Below are 17,906 nucleotides of genomic sequence, written 5' to 3'. Positions count from 1 at the left end.
GAAAATAGGATTTGGATAGAGTTGGATAGATTTGGATTTGACCCTGATTTTTGTTAAAAATAGGATTTTTTAAATCTTTGGGAAATTATCAGGGCCACCCCTGACGTTTGCCTATATTTTAAGGCATACCCACTAACTACCATAATATCAGTGCCACTCCTTCTTTACCAAATTAATTCCCAGACCCCCTATCGTTAGTTAAAAACTGTTAAGTAGTGATGTCATCTATTTAATATTTTTTAAGAGACATTTCTGCCCTTCTTAGTGGGAATTACCTAATATACCCCTTCAATTATAACACCCATAAACCCTTTTTCTTCTTCACACTGATCACCCCAACGTCCACTGCAACCTACCGTCTTCTGAGATCTACTCCGGAGATAAAATATCCCCGCGTCAACCGATCACCATCTGCCTTAGTCCGGCGACAATCTTCCTCACTCCGGCAACCATCTTCCTCACTGGGTGAGGTAGCAGGTATGTCCAATATAATAGTAATGGTGTGGATTATATTATTTACTTGAACAAGATCTGTTCTAGAGGCTCATACCTCTGTTTCCTTGAGTTCTAAAATGGGACAGGGAGCCTATTTTGTTAGAATGACAGAGGGACTGATATGGTTGTGAAAATTTTTCTCCAAAAGAACAAGCCAATGTAACTAGAGCGTAGTTGACTTGGTGGTCGTGCACAGTTCTTAATTTTGCTGGTAATCAAACGAACTGAAAAACCAAATAGAGCAGAGCTAGTTGCAGGAAGTCTCAATGGAAAATGGTTGGTTGATGGTCGGTCAGATCGTTAATTTACCCCAACTTACAGTCAAACCTAAGCACCTCTACTCTATATGTGGCCTCTGAAGAAGAACCCACACAGACATCTGAAAAAGAACCCATTTTACCTGATTATGAAAGACAAAGAAGAAAGAGAAGGAGACTCAAATACAAATCGGGGAAGAAGCTTACCTGCAGATGAGATAGAGAAATTATCTCTGAGTCAAATCCGCTAAGGAGAAAGGACCAATCGTCACTCAAGGGAATAACAGGGTTCCTGAGTGAAATTAGGGTTATTCTTAGCGCAGAAGGGAACAACAGCAGCACGACGACACTGCTTGCCGCCGTCTCCGATGGGTACTCTGGCAGCGAGGGAACAGTCGTCGCTCAAGGGAGAAGTCCGGTCAATCTTGGAGCAGGGTTCTTCTTATCGCAGAGGGGAGTTCGGGAGTTCGTTTGCAATTGGAGACGGAGGAGTGGAGAGAAAAGAGAGAAATACGGGAAAGAGGGTCAGGGTTGAATGAACTGGGGAAATTTGGATATTCAAATACAGCCGTTGGATTTTGATAAACCACGTGTCACAAATCTAAGAGAAGGTAGCCATTGAAAGAAATCAACGATTGTAAAAGGGTATAGTGGTCAAAAACAAATTCTATGTTAACACTGTTTAAAAAATGGGTAATGATTGATATTATAATAGTTAATGGGTGTGCCTTAAAATATAAGCAAACGTCAGGGGGTGGCCCTGATAATTTTCCTAAATCTTTTTACTCTTGGTCCTGAGGATGTCAAATTGGAGGCAGAACCGATAAATCGAAATCGAATTCGGACTGAATAACTGAAACCTAACCGAACCAAATGGAATTTAGTTAAAATCCAAAACTAAGGAAAAGAACCAAGGCTAGACTTGGTTAGTTTTCGGATCCAACATAGGAACCAACAGTTATAACCAAAACCGAACCAAACTTGGGAACCGATATATTGTAAGACTAATATATTATATTATATTAATACATTATAATATAATAATCATATATAATACTATATTTTACTAGTATTATATTTTATAATAATACTATATTATAATATAATATAGTATACTATATATAAGGTATAAATCAAGTACAAGAACTGGATCCAAACCATATAGGAATCAAAATTTTAAACCGGAATCGTACAAGTTTGGTACGAGTATCAAATTTCAGAACCGATGTGGGACTTGGTCCGTATCTCCCTGGAACCGAATCGAATACCTGTTCCAGACTGATTTATACCCTTGTTCTATATCAATCCATTGATACAAGATCCCCATAAGCAGCATTGTCACCGGAAAAAAACCCTCTCCAATTCCCTAAGGCCTCGTTTGGTTGCTAGGGGGATTAAAGGGAAAGATAGTGAAATTTTGTAAATTAAAAGGGAAACTTTTGTAACCATTACCCCATATGACTATATCACTAAGTCTAAATCATTCCATATTTGGTTATTAAATTTCACTTTAATCTGCGTTCATTTTCCTTTGATTTAAAAAGTAAAATAAAAATTACATGTAATTTCATTACTAAATATGATAAGAAATTTATGTAGTTTAGACAATGGAAAGTCGTATTCGATGAAAGTCGTACGTACGACTTGGAGGGAGATCTTTCATATCTTTCGAGATCCACCCTACAATATGGGGTCAAAAAGCCAAAATAAGTGATTTCAAACCTTCTAAAAAGAAAACAGATTCTTGAACCTCTTTCACGCTCTTGTCACGTTGAAGTACTGTAGAAGAAAAAACTACAAAATTCAATTCAATTTATCATAATCAATTAGTTAAGATGTTGGTTAATTGTATTCTGAAACACGGAAAAAAATATTGGCTTATTTCTTTTTAAGGTTTAAATTTTTTTTACTTCTCTTCCTTTTATGTAGTTTAGGGTTAAGATGTTTACACCTAGCAGGCTCGAGATCCAACGGTGCAGAGCTATAGAGAAGAAAGACAAAAAAAATGACTCAATCGAGCTCAAGCCGATGGATGTTGCGCTTGCTAGGTGTCGACATCTCAACGCTACACTGCCGCACTGTACCTTTAGGCACCATTTGTTTTGGAGTTGGGCTCACTTGCACGTACGAGAACGACTCACAGCCGTTCAAATGGAATCCACTCCATGAATAGTTGAAATCCGTTTCCGTATTCCTGTCCATATCCGTTTAGAACTATTCGAATCCGTCTGAAAGCTAAACAGATGGGGATACTGATAGACTATGGTTATCCGAAAAACTATATTTACATGTAAATGGATAAAATAATCGCTCCATATTTGTATCCATATCCGTTTAGTACTATCCGAATCCAATAACTAATCGGATACAAATGCACCATCCAAGCCGAATCCGATCCATTTACAGCCTCAACTATAATTCGATCAAAACTAGTAAGGATTAAGGAAAGGGATAAACAGTAACCTAAAAGGCATTTTGCTATTCTGTTTCTCACCATTTCTAAAGAAGGGAAAGTGAGAGAGAAAGGGGGTGGGGGGAAGGTGAGAAGAGAGTTGCGAGAGCTCTTGTTAAAAATATCCGGCGGACAAATCGGAGTGAAGAACACAGAGGTGCGATTTGTCCTCCTGCGATGGTCGCTTCTGATTTCCCAACTCCTGCAATTTCTGCCCTAGAAATCTCCTTCGTTCTGATTCACCGCTTCTGGTTTCCCGTCCTTATCGGAGTGAAGAACAAAGAGGTGCGATTTGTCCTATAAACCTCCAGCGATGGTCGCTTCTGATTTCCCAACTCCTGCAATTTCTGCCCTAGAAATCTCCTTCGTTCTGATTCACCGCTTCTGGTTTCCCGTCCTTATCGTTCTCTTCATCGGATCTCTCCTAGAAAATTTCGACTGTACAACTGATGCAGAGACTAGAAAATGGATGCTAATCGAGGTAAGCCTGAATGATTTCAATATTTTGATCGATCTCTTCATCGGATCTCTCCTGAGATTCCTGCACAAATTTTTTTTATGTTCAATATTTTTACTTTTGAGAGTTCAGTTTTACATAGAGTTCGGTTTCAGATGGGGCGGCTAAAGCAAAGAGTTCGGTTTGAGATGGGGAGGCTAATGCAAATAGTTCGGTTTCAGATGGGACGGCGAATGCAAAAGAGTTCGGTTGGACGGAGGTCCAGAGGCATTGGTAACCGTTTTCCCTGGATTTCTGCGGTATTTTGCGAAGCGGTGGGGTGGGAAAAACCAAATCTCAACATCAAAAAGTTCTCGAGCCAATTTCTCAATCCTTGCAGACAAACGACCGAAAATCTCCCTGGGGGTTGGAATGTTCGTACAACTATCCCACTCCATAACTCCGAAGTCCCAACCCACCAAACTCCCTCTAAACAAACGTTGCCCGTGATTCCAATATGAACCACCCCATTCGAACTATCCAATACCTATTCACTCAACTGAAATTCCATAGCGGGAAAACCTACTGATCAAGAACCAGCGTTTTTATTTATATTTTCATCTTTTTTTTTCTTCTTCTCCCAAATTTTCCTTCTTGTTGCTCCCATTTCCATTTCATCTCCTTCCTTCCCTCCTTTCTTTCATTCTCTCAGTATCTGGAAGCCATGGCCAGTATAGAAAATTATCAACTCGTGCTACCATCTGGTTTCTGTTTCCGTCCAACGGACAATGAAATCTTGTATTATCTGAGACAGAAAATCAATGATCCGGGGTTCTCCCCCGACTTCGTAAAAACAGTGGATTTCTATGCTTTTGATCCAGAAAAACTAATTAGTAAGTTATGTCATATCTGTAAATTTTTAATTTTCTAACTTATTTTCCGTATCTTGATGTCTTCTTTTGGGTTTTCCGTATCTTTTGTTTGCAGGAAACTATGCCTATAAACAGGAAAGCGCACTGTATTTCTTCAGCCCTACTAAGCGGACTGGTCCAAAGAGTTCCAGAGCTAGCCGTACAACACCAGGAGGTTTTTGGAAAACATCCGGTGCTGAAGTTGAAATTAAAGATCCAAATTCAAACCCAATAGGGTTTAGAAGACATTTTGCCTTCTTTGCAAAGCAGACAAAGAATGGACCAGAGGAAAAGACCTCCTGGAATATGAAAGAATTTAGATGTCCGGAGGGCAGGGGAAATCAAGTCGATGAACTAGATCCAATGAAGGTATGCAGTTTGGTCTCTCTCTCTTCTATCAGTATGTGTCAACTTATATCTCTCTCTCTCTTTCTTTTCAGTTGGATGATTGTGTGGTCTGCAAATTATATTATACAAGTCAAAAAGTATTGGGACGAGATGTAGCAGAGAAGGAGGTAAAAGGAAATGAAGAAAAAGAAGAAAGGTACGTGATCAACTGTCAGATCTTTCTCTATCTTTTAATAGTTGTTTTTTTTTATCATGCTTCTATATCTTGTTAGCCTTGTAATCCTTCGCTTTGTTCGTCTCCTTTTGCCTTATTTGTTTCCTGTTAGGTTGTTTTCTCTCTTTGCTTGATTTGTTTTATGTTTGTTTGCTTTCTCTCGTTATTTGGTTTTTGTTTCTGTTACCGATTAGGTCCTTCCATCCTTGTGCTTTCTTGGTGTGATGTCGCTTTCTTCATCTTGTTATCTGTTAGTGTAGGTTACTTTGTGATGTGCTTTTTCTCTGGTCTCCGTCTTCAGCTTTCTTCATCTGATCCTATTATGTTTGGCCTCTACACCTTACTGGATTGTAAGGGTTTGATCGGTCTCTCTTGTAACTAACCTTTTTGGTCTGAAATTTTGGGAATCAGTTCACATACTGGGGGCGACTAATCCACTTGCTTCTGATTTCCTAAAACTTCCTCACCTGGGAGAACCAAACGTCGGACTATTTCTGAACATGCAACTACCATCAGTTCTGATTTCTGAATTTTCCTGAATATATTACCTGTTTTTTGGTGAGATTTCAGTTGGGATTAAGAGGGTAGGGGATTACGAATCTTATCCTTAAGTTTCATGTTATAACCCTCCCCAGATCCTGAAATGCCAGGAACCTTGTGCACTGGGTACGCCCTTTTTTGGTTGATCTGTTAATGTCGGTTATACTGTCATTAACGTTGGAATTGTGAGGAAGAAGAAGAAATCCAGTTTTCTTATCTGCTTTTAAGGACAGACCTCTGAAATTACACAACCCCCCCCCCCCCTGCTTTTTTGAAATTTGTTATCTCCAGTCTGAATTTTAATACCAGATTTGTCATTTTTCTTCATAATCTTAATTACTGTAACGTCCTGATCCTGTTTACTTTATTCTTAAGGGTCCTAAACTGCCAGAAAATTACAATACTCCCATTGACCGCATTATTTTGAGTTTTTTCATTCCAGTGGGCCCATAGCGACCCAAATTTAGGGTTTTAGAACCCGGGGTTGCATAAAGAATGTTATCATTCCGTACGAGCATTGAAGATGATACTTCCTACAACCATGCACATATGGCCTTCTGATTCATTGTTACAGGCAATTTAAGGGGTCATCTCTTGGGTTGAAAGTAGGATAGAAACCAGATTAGCCACACCCATTAACTGCCTGATTTTATGTACCTTTCCACCAAAAAAAGGGCATCCCAGTGCACGAGGCTCCCGCTACTGCAGGTCTGGGAGGGCAAATAAATGTATGCAGCCTTACCCCCTGCTTTTGCAGGAGAGGCTGTTTCCAAGTTTTGAACCCGCAACCAACAGGTTGCAATAGCACAAATGACATTTCCACCAATTCTTATTTCTTTTTACCTGTTTGAGATCATCTCAATTGGATAGTTAGGGTCATATAGTAATGTTTTTCGCCAATACCACATCCAAATGATGGCCCACTAATTGAACAGTCCAAACACCAAAGGGATGAGTAGATGGGCCACCATGTAGGAAGCAATATATGTTTTTTTTTTGGTCTGTCAGGGACTCAGGGCACATCATTTTCTTGAGTAACAGATAGTACACTATTTGCTAATTGTTTCCTGTTTAATCAAAGTGCGGCCATCTTTTTCCTCATCTACCTCGTTTTCCCTTGTTGAAAGTCTACTTATTTTATGGAAAGTTCCCTCATTTGCAGGGGCAATTGATTTTTGTTTTAAATAAACACCCATAGCTACTGAATTGCATTTTATCTATTTATTTCATTGTCCAGTAGTTTACATTTTCTGATTGTTTCCAGAGATTTTGATTCATGGTAATTGTGTGATTGACAAGTAGTTTTGTTAGACTGTGAAGAGGGGCTTGAAGACAACTTTAGTTTTTGCAGTTGGCAATTTTGCTCAGCAAATCTTCTTCTCTGTGGAAGGGAGGACTTTTAGGGTTGTCTCCTTGATGTGAAATGAAGGGTCTTATAACCTTAGTGACAAGGACAGCCATCGTAGAAGAAGGTTACTTTGATAATTCCTTGTGATGAAGGAAACCAAAAGCAACTATTTGCTAATCCCATGATGTCCCAGTGCCATGAAAAGGGATTGGATTCCATTTCTGTGTTATTCTACCAGCGAATTTCTTGGTTTTTTTAGTGGGTTTGTTGGCCTTAGAAACTGCCTGAGAGAGGGCCTGCATTGTTCAGCTCTGCCCTCCTTTAATGGCTGTCAGAATGAACTTATGTTGGAGAGATGACCCTTCCAACTGTTTCTGTGTATCTAGAGGTGATGATGCATTAAGGGGAGAGTTAGAAGGTGGTTTGGATGGCTACCCTACTCAAGAAAAATTTTGGCATCTGTTTTTTTTTTTTGGGGTAAGATTTGCCCTAGGTTCTCCTGTTTTGTCAATTGAGGTTTCCTGTAAGTTTTCTCTTGGAAGGGGGGGGGGGGGGAGGAGGAGGAGTGGAGTCGTCGCAGTGTTTTCCTGGTCGAAATTTTGTACAGTCTAGCTTAATCTTTGTTTTTTGGGTCATGATTTGAGTACTATTGTGTTCTGAGTGTATTCAAGATCTTGGCCCCTTTTTTGGAGGCTTTATTGTTCTCTTTTCTGGACTGGTTGGGCCTTTGTGGGGTTGTCTTTTGCACCTAAGTTCTTCCTACCTTCTTTTTCTTGTCTAATACTTTTTTTTTATGATTAAAGAAGAAAGTTGAAGGAACAATCATGGTCAATATTGAATCTTTAATAAAGTGATGTGATTTGTATCCTCCCATGGTGTGGAAGATAGCTCATCCGTAGGTGTGGATGACCATGGTCAACAAATGCATGAAGATGTATTAAGTCAGTGCTACATGCAACATAGATACCATCAGGCAATAATTAGTTTCTGATGAGCCCAAGATTGCATGATTTGATCTAGTTATCGTGAAACTAGTTAAAATTTGTGGTCCATGATAAATTTTTCTATATTAGGAATTCAACTAATCCCGAACCAGAAAATCGAGCAAGACCTAGTTCTTACTGGATCACAGAACAAGGAAACAACCAAAAAAAAGAAGAGTGAAAACTGAGTATCACAACTATTAGAAGAATGGATAAATCTGGCCTGTTTGAATAGGATAAGTTGAATAGAAAGAAGGGATAAAAGGGCAGGAATCCACCTGTATTGGTTTTGGAATCTACGAAAACCCATGAAGAGAATGCACTATTCCACTAAGGAATTCACCTTAGCCTTCACTTGGAATCCACCATGCACACTACTAAATCCACAACTACTGATTCACAACAGCCAAAGTTGCAGAAAACTGAACTAAAACATTACTTCTAATTATTTGGGGAGAGCCTATAGCCTATGTGAGCTAATCCAAGTAGGGTAGTATATGGATTGATTACGGATAATCTAAAAGAAAGTAATTTAAATCATCAACAGATAAAAGATAAGAAAGAGATAAGTTGGATTATTAACATCAGACCAATTCCAGCTTAAGATAAGATAAAATAATAAATAGGGAAATTTAAGAAACACCCCCTGAAAATGGGTCGAAACTCAAATCACCCCCTGAAATTTGAAAATACTCAGATCACCCCCTGTATTAGAGCCCATTACTCAGATTACACCCTATCGTTAGTGATCCACCGTTAAACGATGAAGTCAGCTACTTAAATATTTTTTAAAATCCTAAACTACCCTTGTGCAATGTAAAGTTACAATATTACCCTTGCAGAGAAAAACCCCCAAATTCGAATGTTTTCCTCTTCGTTCTTCACTCTCTTCCTAAATGACCTGCAACTCCAAAACTGAAGTTCGCCGGAGTGAAGAAAGACAACGAATTTGAAACATGGCTTGCCGAGATTAAAGTCAAAAGTGATTTTTAATCTGATTTATCTAAGGTACCTACGGTTGGATGCTAATATACACCGTCGCAACAACATTCTTCCAGATTCCCTAACTGAGCTCTGCAACCTACAGTTTCTCAAAGCTAAGGGCTTCACCTGCAAACCACCACTACCGACTTGCAACCCTCCACTACCGACCTGCAACCCTAAACTGATTTTGTTTACCCTCTCAATTACCCTCTCAAAACCCATGAATGTCAATGAACAGAAACTGAAATGGATTTCAAATCCTTTGTAAGTTCTTTTTTATGGATTTCATAAAAAAAAAAGTTCTTTTTTTCTGGGAATGCAAAATGCAGGGATATAAAAGGATATAATGAGGAGGATTGCAGAGATTAAAGGGTAACAGCCGATTCGATTTCTCTCCATTGTCCCATTTCTTCTACCAACTCTAACTAGAGAAAACCAAGAAAAGCCAAAGCCCTGCAAAAACTCCCATTTCTTCTTTCTTCTCTCTGATCGCACAAACCAAATTTTAGAAGCCCTTAAAATGATGAAGACAATCATATGAGAAATCAGAAAACCCATAACCCTGTCCAAAACCAACAGAACCAACTCCCAACCCAAGAATTGCAGAAATCGAAATCGGCAGAACCAAAACCCTAGAACCTTCTCGTTTTGGGTTTTCCATTTTAAATCTCAGGCATTAAATTTTGTGAATTTTTCTTTAAATTCCCATCTCTCATGGCAGTGCCTTCTTTTGATTTTCTTCAGTAAATCAAATCTTAGTTTTAATAACCACAGAGCCCTCTGTTATTAACTTTTTCAGCATAAAGCTCCACACTGTTCTTCGGGAACTTAAATCGTTTCTGAACAACTGAAGCAAGTTCCTTGGTTCTTCTGCTCTTCTCACTTAGAATGTTCTGGGTACGAGTAGCCCTGATGATGATTTCTGTGTGCATAGGCGTAGCTCTGACATCAACACCAGAGTAGCCATCCTCGGCAAGCTCTCTGGTGAGAACCTCGTTGACCTCCGCGAAGAAAACTCCATCGGCAACGAACTTACACTTTTTGCTCATCTGAGTCACCATTCTCGGAGGAATCGTGCGGGCGTAGGATTTCTTTTTAGCTTCTCTTCGCGGGGTTATTGAAACCCTAAGTAAAGAGACGCAGTGGCAGCGGCGGCGGTGGTGGTGGCGGTGCTGCTAGCGGAGTTGCAGGGAAGGGGTGGGGTATCTTAGGTTGAAGATGAAGGAAGGGTAGTATTGTAAATTGAATTCTAATGTTTTAGTACAAGGCTAAAATAGTCCTTTTACAACAATAATTAACAGCAGACTAACACCGTTACTGATCTGAGTATTTTCAAATAAGAGGGGGTGATCTGAGTATCGGTCCATTTTCAGGGGGTGTTTCGTAAATTTCCCTAATAAATAAGAAGTGAAATAGAAAACAAATACTAAGACCCCAATTAATCCAGTATTCCTACCTCCTACCAATATTTTAGGATTATTAATTTTGAGCCCATTACAATAAAAATCCCTTGGACCAGAGGCCCAAACCGATGCAAGGATGTAACCTTGCGCATGCCTTATTTCCACTAAATAAGCCACTGCTGTGATTTATCTCCATCAGAAATATTTTGTTTCTATGTTAAGGCATCATTGGTTCCCATTAAAATGAATTCAATTTTTTTTTTTATTTGGATAAAATATTTGCAGTGGTTTTTATTTTTTACTTTTCTAGAAGAGGGAATTGCTATATGATTAGTCTTTTTTTTTAAGTGACAAATTCAATGTCGTAAACTTAGCATTATCCATGGTGAATAGTCCCTTATCTCCTCTTTCTTAATATCCACAATTTGTCTAATGTTCAGGTATAAGCATTCTTTTGACCTGAATGTTGCAGCCGACCTGGATTAGGTGGGATACTTTGTAAGTGAATAGTCCCTTATCTGCTCTTTCTTTTTAAGATTCTGAAAGCAAGAACAAAACTTGAGGCATTCATTCATTCTGTTCTCTTACTTGGGCTCAGAGATGGATTGAGTTAAATGCGTTATACATGTATTTTCTAGGTCTCTCTTAGAGCATTCTTCAATATCGATAAATGATTATACATTAATTCATAGTTAGTTGAAGTGAAGTTGGGGCTGGAGTCAATAATAGACGTGCAATGTTAGTGTTTAATTTTTTTGCATGTAATGTTAGTATTTATTAATTTCTTGTGAATGAGGATGTCATGGATATTCAAAATTTCGTATTTGATCCGCGTTCGTATCCGTTTAGGAGGATCTGAATCTGTTCAAAAACTAATCGGATACAAATATGATAATCCCCCTATTTGATCGATTATTATCTGATTTGTTTAGCAATCCGATGGTTTAATAGGAAGTAAAGAATGGACCACAGATGGAGGGTTTTATGAAGAGAAAAGGCTGCAAATGAAAGGGGAATGAAAAGAAAAGATTGTGATGAAATTGTGATTGACGGTGGGTATGGTAGGGATGATTATTGAAGTTGAAGAAAAACAGAAAATAAAGAGTTTTAGCTGCTAGAGATCCACTTGAGCCCACTGTAGGAGTCCACCTAGGTCCACCAAAATTATCCATAGTCCACCTGAGTCCACAAGATATAATTCTTCAGAGAAGAGTTCTTTTTTTTTTTCAAATTTGGAATGGCCCTACAGCCTCCATGATTTTTGTATTTATAAGGGAGGAAGAGGTGACACTACCTCTTGGATACATGCACTAAATACTAAATAAATGGACTGTTGGAATTCCAAAGCTGAGTGGGATTCCAACACCTAGAAACTAATCCCAATACATAGGAAATAACTCTCAAAAGAATAGAAGCTTGTTTCTAGACTTTAGAACTACAAACAAGGAAAATAATAAATCTACATATTATGAAAAGACACAAAAAACAACTAACTACAAACACTTAATGCTGTCTAGGAATTTTAAAAGACACAATAACAAATTCTAGTCTTTTGGGGCCAAACTTGAGTACCCCAAGAAGTCCGTGGTTTTGTTGAGAGGGCCAGAGTCATTTCAGTCCAGGCTGGACAGAACTGGGCTGAACTTGAACTTGGGCTGGGCTTGAACCAGCCGGATGCTCTGCATCAACTCTTCCCCAGTTAAAATTATTCGTCTCCGACGAATGGAAATGAGACAAGTAGTTGTAATAGAGATCCGGGTTGAGGTCCTTGAAGGTAGCCTCATGTATCCAACTGAGAGTTGTCTTGGGACTACCTCTCCAATTCACCAAAAACTTATAGTGACACCCGCATTGAGTATTCACAAAATTGTACCCAACAACACTTGCAATGTGTCAACGAGACGTGAGTTTCGCCTTCTTGTGAGATGAGAAAGCTCCAGTTGTGATGGACTGTCATTTTTTTTATAGGAAGGAGTTGAAGAAAATCAACTTGGGTGTCCACGTGTGGGTTGCAGTCCTCACACATCCATGCTCCTTTGGGGTTGTTTTTCATACAATAAGTATGCTCAGCGCCATGACTACACTTGCTACAAAAGACAAGATGTGGGTGGAAGACTTCTTATCATCAGAATTCAAGTTGTTTTGTGAATATACATATGAAAGGGGGCTGATGTGGAATGGCTGATTGTGATCGATCTTCCTGCTGTCTTCAGCTTGAGTTTGGCTGCAAAGTTCAAGGCTTTTGGGGGGAGGCAAATCATTAGTAACCTCAACATGTGATCTAAATTTTCCTCAACCACTTGAAGTCGATGTAGAACAAGTACTGCTGGGGTATATTCAAATTCATCATCGCCATTGACCTCATTAGTATGGCAAGGTATGCCATTATTGATTTCTAGGATCGAGCCCTACCACATGATCCTAGTCAGAATGAACTTATGTTGCACGGGTTCTTGTCCTCCAAACAACTCTATCCGCAGTCATACTAGGATCGAGCCCTGCCACATGCATATTCTTTCTTACTACTTATCCAATAGTCATTTTAGGCTTGTCCCTACCTCTTTTAGCTCCTTCAAACCGAATTTGGTCACTCTTCCTTACTAGTGCATCCATGGGTCTCCGTTGGACATGACCATACCACCTCAAGCGGCTCTCACTGAACTTGTCCTGGATTGGTGCAACCCCCAATTTGGTTCTAATACAATCATTCCTTACTCTATCTCTCTTGGTCTTGCCGCACATCCTCCTTAACATCCTCATCTCCGCTACGCTCATCTTATCAATATTTCTCTTCTTAATGGCCCATAAATCACTGGTCTTATTATTGTCTTGTAGAATTTCCCCTTAAGCTTAATAGGCATGCGTTTGTCACATAAAACTCCTAAAGCACTTTTCCATTTCATCCATCCTACTTTAACTCTGTAGGAAACATCATCCTCCATATCCCAGATTTTTATCTCCTCCAATTTTGACACCCTCCAATTCCTATTCCGATGGTCGCCACGCGACCAAAACGAATCCTACCGTTCATTTCAAAATTTAACTTTTTTTTGCTTTTCCCAAAAAGTAACTTTTCTACGCTTTTTATTTTTTTTTTTCCCACTGTACACAGTCTCCTCTCGATTCTCTCTTCTCTCTACCTCTGCAACCTATGTGTGTGAGAGGTACGAGAGTCTGCCGGAGTTCAAAATCGGACCATTTCTCTGATTCATCTCTAGATCTGCAACCTGCGCTTTCATCTCGGAGAAGTTCTTCTCGGATCGTAGTTTCTCGATGAAAACCTCTGCAACCTGCGCGAACCTGTCGGAGAAGTTCTTCTCGGACCGCTCTTTCTCGGTGAACCCTTACCCACCTCTGAGTTTTCTGGAGCAGCGTCACTGTGGTCGGTTCTCTTGCATGCGATACCTTACCCTCCTCGGTTCGTTCAAGAGGAACCTCTTTGTGGTCCCGTTACCCTCACTCTTCTCGGTTAGCCGGAGCAACCTTGCCTTGCCGGAGGACCTCCAAGTTCGACCCCCTGTTCCTTTAACTCTCAGGTTCAAGCTACTCTCTCACTCCTCTTTCTCTTGAGTTCTGTATGGTTTTTTTGATGTTTGTTTAGGATAGATGAAAATATTATTATCTATTTATTCCTTTTGCATTGCCTTTGATGATTCATTTAGGGTACACGGGGCTCTTTCAATCTGTAATTCTTTTCTTGTATTTTTGGCTCAACCAGAATTGATCCCCACTTAAAGATTTGTTTCTTCTTCCCTTCTTCAATATGGAGATAAATTGGGTTTGAAATCTGTAATCAGAACCTCTATTCCTCTCTTTGATGTGAATTTCCCTGTGGTTTTTCTCCTGTTCATCATCTTCAGAATGAGAAGACAGGATTCAGTAGGGCGGATGTTAGTTTCTGGACTACTTGGATCATCAGGATCGTTGTCCAGTGATTTTTCTTTTGAGAGTCCCACTGCAGCCCTCACAGCAGCTGTTGCATAAGCTGCAGATTCAAAAGCAGCTTGAGCTGCAGAAATAACATCTCTGTATTGCTTCCTTGTCTTCATGGATTCAGAGAATTGCTCTTCTCGCTCAATGTTTCAAAAATTCTAAAAAGTCGTTCCTCTTGATTCCTTGTACCTCAGTAGTCACAGAAGACTCCTCTTGAAGCTTAAAAGCAATTTCTTTTAACAACTTCATTCTGTTCTCCAAACTGGGTTGTCGAGTTGAGAATTTCTGAATGAACTGCAGAGACCGGAAACAAAGATTAAATCTCATTCCATAAGAATAAACTGAATTAAAACAATATATATATAAGAGAATTTGTAAAACCATACCCTTGGATTAACTCCACAATTATTACGTAACTCAATAGCACGAGAAGTGAATTCCCTTCCATATCATGATATGAAAAGGTTTCGAATCTCTTTGAAGTTCTGGGAATTCCCCACATCTTCAAGCCGCAAAAATTAAGGTTGAGATTGCTTCCTTGGCACTCTCTACATTTATTCATAAACATGGATTAGAATCTGGAAAAAAAAAATCCATCCAGAAAAAGTAAAAAGAGAGAAACTTATTTGTCATTTGCAATGAGAACTAACCTTTCAATCAAAAGATGACAGTAGCCCTTCAATCATAACAAACGCATCCAACATGCTCTGCTCTTTGATTGATAGTTCTACCTGTTACATGAAACTTCAAATAAGAAGTGTCTTGACTTTTGGCGATGACGATCAAAGCCTGAGTAACTCGCATGGTGACCAAGTGGCATAAAATTACCAATTTATCTTTACCTCACTTATTGTAATGAGACTATCCCAAGTAGAGTCAAAATCCCTAGGATAGCCTTATTTCACTATTTTAAGCCCCACACGAGAAATTTCACTTGAATCAGGCAATTTTTGTGAAAATGATTATTTTGCCCTTGACATATTTCTCGATATCCCGACTGCTCGATATGGCCCAAAACACTTTGGATGACCTTGTTTGGTCATATTAAACTTCCACAAAGTTTCGGCCAAATCCGACAACTTTTGCAAAAATGACAATTTGCCTCTTGTGTGTTTCTCAATATCTGAACCGCCCGATTTGACCCAAAATACTTTGGATGACCTTGTTTGGTCATATTAAACTTCCACGTAAAGTTTTGACCAAATCGAACAACTTTTTGCAAAAATGATCGTTCTGCCCCTAGCACGTTTCTCAATATCCAATCCACTTGATGCAACCAGAAACCATTTGAATGATCTTATTTGATCATATTATGCTTGCATGTAAATTTTCATATAATTTTGGTATCGTTTGGATTTTGATTGGCGTAAAACACAATTTATGATTTGAGGCCCGATTTTAGGGCTGATTCTGATCTGATCCGGATCAAAATCGACACGAAACGATTGTATCTTCGATTATGAGTTTAAAATCCTTGGTCGAATTGGCCGATTATATATTTGATCTAGAATGGTTGATTTTTGGTTTGGAATCGGATCGTTGGGAGACGAGACAGTAGAAGGGATTAGTGCGAAGTTGGAATTATGGAGATATTGCTTGGAATCAAGAAGTTTTAAGTTAAACAAAACAAAGACAGAATATATGATGTATAACTTTAGTCAAACCACGAGAAGCAATGAAATGTTGAAACTCAAGGAGCGAGAGCTATCACATAGTGAGTGCTTTAGGTACTTGGGGTCAACCATTAACAAAGAGGGTGATTTAGGGATTTTTATCTCAAATTCTGACACCCCTCCAATTCCTCCAATTCTTCTCCCGATGGTCGCCATGTGGCCAAAACGAATCCTACCGTTTATTTCAAAATTTACTTTTTTTTGCTTTTCCCAAAAAATAACTTTTCTACGCTTTTCACTTTTTTTTTTCTTCCCGCTATACGCATTTTCCTCTCGATTCTCTCTCCTCTCTACCTCTGCAACCTGCGTGCGAGAGGGACGAGAGTTTGCCGGAGTTCAAAATCGGAGAGGATATTTTCTTCTCTCTAGTTCTGTAACTTCGCTTTCCTGTCGGAGAAGTTCTTCTCGGATCGTAATTTCTCGGAGAAACCCTCTTTAAAATCACGAGGCCTCTCCAGGTTCGAAGGAAGTCTCGCCTTGCCCTTGAAGAACCTCTGCAACCTCGCTGTCTCACTTTTCGCCTTGCCGGAGAACCCAGCGGAAGGCAGGTTCAAGCCCCCTCTCTCTCCACTTTCTATTTCTCTGTTTCCGTTGCTTCACGATCTCTTTGTGTTTCCGTTGCTTGACAATGTGTGTATCAATGTCAGGGCACTCTCTACATTTATTCATAAACATGGAATAGAATCTGGAAAAAAAAGTTTGTTTGATTAATAGTTTTACATTTAAGCGAATCAAGTTTACTAAACAAACTGTACTAAGAAAGTTTAATGTTGGTACAATCTACAGTGAAGTTCAGACTCCAGATGTGGTATAGATTCCACAACTTTAAATCGGCATCGAAACACTTCTACTAGTTACCCCATCTCTCTCACAAGACATTTATTTTCAGATATAATTTTTCCATTCACATCTCTGCAGTACCCATTAGTGCACCTGCAACTCATTATGGTACCCAGCAGAGAAGCACTTGAAAAGCAATGTGTCCATGACAAAACCCCATAAGCCTTTCATCGGCAGTTGGAGGAAGTAATTCATGTTTTGTTGTTTCACTTTCATTGATCAAGAAGTGATGATTTGGGCTGACCGTGGGATGTGTTACAGTCTAAAAACTCTTTAGGATCAACATACTTGGGGTGAATTGAGAGAAATGTCCACCTCTAAACTATAGCAGAAGATGTTTTCTGGGCATTTTGTTACTTTCTTAATGGCAGTGGAAGTGATTTGTCCACAGTGGTAGCTCTTCAACACACCTGCTCATCCAGAATAGCTTTTATGGAGCACGGTCCCTGCTGTCAATCTCTCTAAGTGGAGAAAATTTGGAAGTTTGATTTAATAGGTGGCAAGTATTGAAGATCTTTGAGGAAGTCTTGATTGAAACTGTATGTGATCTTGCAAGAGGTCTATATTGAGATGAAATTTAGTTGCTGAATTGCAGAGAAACAAACCAGATTATAGGCTTTCTACAAAAAAGAAGCAAAGTAGATCGAATTCTCTTTTTTCTTTTCCTTTTGTTTCATACATTTTTTTGTGGGCTCATAGCTTAATCAAGTTCAGTTCATTGGTTCATTATTTCCATCTACCTACTCTATTAGAATAATCCCACACCTATAGCTCTCCCTTCTCCCCTACATTAATAGTGTCTGCAAACAAAACAAAACATAAGAGAATTCTTATTTGGAATCGATGGGAATTGGCTTGTACTATGAGTAATGGGTGGAAGCAATTAAGTGCTAATGCATCATGAACCAACCCAAGACTTCCACCAACCTTAATTTGATTTTTTTTTTTTTTTTAATCTTTGGTAAACAAATTGTTTTCTTTGTTGAAACTTGGAAATAGTTTTTTTTTTTTTCTCTTTTTTGGCCTCAAGGATCTCAAATTTCCCATAAATATCTTCATGAATTATTTTGTTAGGGTTAGGGAGATGAT

The sequence above is a fragment of the Telopea speciosissima genome, chromosome 2 (assembly GCF_018873765.1).
Source record: "Telopea speciosissima isolate NSW1024214 ecotype Mountain lineage chromosome 2, Tspe_v1, whole genome shotgun sequence".
Classification (NCBI taxonomy): Eukaryota; Viridiplantae; Streptophyta; class Magnoliopsida; order Proteales; family Proteaceae; genus Telopea; species Telopea speciosissima.
Note: the sequence above shows the minus strand (reverse complement) of the source record.